Genomic DNA, 3,626 nt, shown 5'->3' with positions numbered 1-3,626 from the left:
ATCTTTACCACATGGTTCATCTCAGTTCTCCTTTTCTTCACTAACTTTTGTTTCAAGTCTGGAGCAGGTGTGTGTAAGAGGTTGAGTCCAGGTCATGCACCTGAGATCTGGGAAAGCGTGAAACTGTCATTTAAGCTTCTGTGGTGGTGGGTAGTGGGCTTTCTCTGACATATCGACCCAAAATAAAGAGGAATTTCTCCAGACATTATAGGAGGTTATAGGCTGGGGAGCCAAAAGGATGGCACTTATCTACCACTGAGATCAACTACTCATAAGCCTGACCTCTGGTCTAGGTTTATTCTTTTAGTGCTTGTTAAAGATGCAGATTGTATGTCACTTTCTTTGAGCTACTGAATCAGAATCTATGGGAATGTGGTATTGGAACTGGCATTTTAAAAACTAGCATCTGAAGTGATTTTTTTGTACCTCAAGCTTTAATATATACCCCCATCAGTTTAAAGATATGCCTGATAACCACTCTAAAAATCAGCGTGTTTTGGAAGCATTTTTGCCTTCCTACCCAGGTAGCCAAGGGGAAAGGTAAAACTCTCTATAAGGAGTTGTCCAGTCTATGACTTTAGAGTGTAAAAAGCATTGGTTTGAATCTCAGTTCTTCCTGTATAGCTCTGGTCTCTGAGCCTTACCTGCTTCATCTGTAAAATGGGATAGTAATAGTATGAACCTGTATTAGTTGAGGCAGGACTGGCTATGCTATTGTTGCAAACAGCTCAAAATTTTGATGGCTTAATATAGTAAAAGTTTATTTCATTTTTTATAAACATGCTTAATTCACTTTATTTTTCTGGTAAAAAATTATGTAGTGGCCACAGCTGGAGCCTGGGTTGTCTGCACAGAAACCCTGGTGTGTGTCTTTACAAGATGTTCAATGAATTCCTAATAGGAAGACTTGGTGAACACAATCTCTTGCCAGAGGTTAGCTGTAGGTTTTGGAGATGGCATCAAAGGTGGCTTTGGTGAAGTTGTCCAGGGTGGCAATGCAGACCCTGGCCAAGGTGTAGCAATCATTGATACTAGCCATCAGCAGCAGCTTCTTGGGCACAGGGGCTGAGATGATGCCAGTGACCCTGGGGATGGGGATGAGGCGCACCAGCATAGAGCAACAGTGGCCAGTCACCTTGCAAGGGATGGTGTGGGGCTTGCTGATCTTGTTCCCCCAGTAGCTTCATGCACAGGGACAATAGAGAGCTTGGCCAGGATTATGACCACATAGATGGCAATGGCTACTTCCTTTGAGCACTTAACACCCAGATCAATGTGTCCATTGTAGTCCCCAATGGTGACAAATGCCTAGAACCAGGTTCTCTGCCCAACATGGGTCTGCTTTTGTCCCAGCATAACCTTCAAAACCTCACCCTTGAGAAATGCCCCTAAGAAAAAGTTAATGATCTCAGATTCCTTGATGGGCAGGGAGAAGAGACAGATCTCCTCTAAGGACTAGATCTTCATGTCCCTGACCAGGCAGCCCAGCTTGGTGATAGGGATCCACTCCTTGTGCTTGGCTTTGAGCTCTGCAACCAAGGCCTTGCCCAGGCTCCAGCCCTGACCTTGACCCCAATGCTGCTTTCAGTCCTCCACAAAAGCCACCATGGCCTCGCATTCCAGGGACCCTAGGGCCTCCGCATTCTCCCACAGCACCTGCATCATCGACCATTTGGTGTTTTCTGGGAGAAGTAAAAGCTTATTGTTCCATGGAGGATGGAAATAGATGGCTCTCCTGAGCAGCATCTGTGTTCCTTTTGTTGAACACAACTTGGAGTCTTTTGCTGGTGGTGCCATAGGTGAAGAGATAGCAAAAAGGGATGTGGGGGGCTAGCAGAAGGCACATAACTTCTGCCCAGATTCTGTCTGCCAGAAATGATCAATGTGACTCCAAGGGAGGCTTGGAAATGCTGTGAAACATACATATTTGATAGAATACCATTGGCTTCTACCACAACCATCTCTTAGGATTGTCATGAGAGCTATGGGGCAACATGTATTTAGGACCTACAAATATTATTTTTATTCTGTTTTATCAAAAGTGTCTTGCTTTTGTTTTTCTTTAAGAGAGGACAGTGCCAGATGGAAGAGTTGTCATGGTTTTAGTTAATACAAATGAAATGTACACATGAGCTGTCTATTCATTTGTCTTCCCTGTGCAGCCTGGTGTTGGGGATAGTGACTCAGATGGCCAGCTGGGCTGCTCTTTTCAAAATGGCTTTGAGTTCTTTGAGGAAACGTTGTGAGCAGTTTCAGTAGAGTGAGATCTGTTGTACATCAGCACTTCAAGCTTCTTGATGCTGTGGACCAGGAATTTCTGGAAGCCACTGGGCAGCCTGTGCTTTGTTTCCTGGTTGTCCCCATAACCAACGTTAGGTATCACATCTGGCCCTTGAATATTTTCTGTACCCTACTGTCAGTGCCTCTGGCTTCTTCCAGTTATACTTAATGTTGACAAATGGATCTTACTGATGCTGGGTGAACTTTCTGGTCCATTTTGGACAATCTTGAACTTCAGGAGGGGTCTGAGGGAAGCTATGGTGCCAAACAGGAGATGGCTGCCACTTCTGTAGGCCACTTCCAGGAAGAGGAAGAGGAAGAGAAAGGTGATTTTCTTGTGTGTGTGTGTGTGTTTTTAAATAACCATGGATACAAAATTAATAGACATTCACTATAGAAAAATTATATAGTACACATAAACAAAAGAGTAAAATGAAAATTACCACCTAGAGAAAAGAGCTATAAAATTTTATTGTGTACATCATTTTGAAGGTTTTTTTTTTTTTTTAACATAATGATATAGTACAATCCACTTGGGTTGTCATTACATACTCTTCCACATCGTCATTTTCAATAACTAAGTGGTAGTGAGTATTACAGCTGTACTATAATATTTTTAAAACCTTTTACCAACTGTTAGGCATCTTACTACCATAATCAACACTGTGATAAACACTTTATGCTAAATCTTTGCCCACATCCTTGACTATTTTATTATTACCCTGGTATTTTCCACTTCATTTAGCTCTCTGTGTTGGAACTGGGCATGCATAGCAGAGAACACCTGGCTGGTCATGCTGGTCATTTAATCAGCCATGCAGATCAGAACCGGTGGAACAGGTTGAGTTTACTGCCGTAATAACAAGCCAACCCTAGCTTTGACTCTTAAAATTATTCCTGTTCTCTGGAGATTATGCCCCCAGCTCAAACATTCTCTCGCATATGTAATGAGGAAACTGTGCATGCATTATCTTATATTCTTAACAGAATACATTGTCATCTTTGCCTGAGTCAAGATGAGCCCCTGGCAGCATGAGCTATGTTACTATTTATATAGCATCTTTTATACATCTAGAGGGTGCCAAATGTATTAAGTCAATGAGAGTAACTTGCAAGATGCATATGGAATCAGGATATAACATTATTTGAAATGTACTTTTTTTGTACAATGAATCTTTTTATATTACATAAAATCTACAGATCAGCTTCCAAACAGAACTGTTTTTTAATATAGAAAAAAAATTTCATAATCTACAATTCCTCTCCTGTTGGATCTTTTCTTATATTCACCACTGGTTAAACAAGGCTTGAAAAGATCTTCGTAAAGTTCTGAATTAATTGTGCCA

The 3,626-nt window shown here is 41.6% G+C and overlaps 1 pseudogene; it reads right to left on the bottom strand.

Moving 5' to 3' along the window:
- Positions 1-813: 813 nt before the first annotated feature.
- LOC150021211 (small ribosomal subunit protein uS5 pseudogene) lies at positions 814-1,672 on the bottom strand (annotated as a pseudogene).
- Between the last annotated feature and the right edge of the window lie 1,954 nt (positions 1,673-3,626).

Source organism: Furipterus horrens, unplaced genomic scaffold, assembly GCF_987537825.1.
Source record: "Furipterus horrens unplaced genomic scaffold, mFurHor1.1.pri manual_scaffold_1, whole genome shotgun sequence".
Classification (NCBI taxonomy): domain Eukaryota; kingdom Metazoa; phylum Chordata; class Mammalia; order Chiroptera; family Furipteridae; genus Furipterus; species Furipterus horrens.
This window is presented reverse-complemented; position numbering and strand designations above follow the sequence as displayed.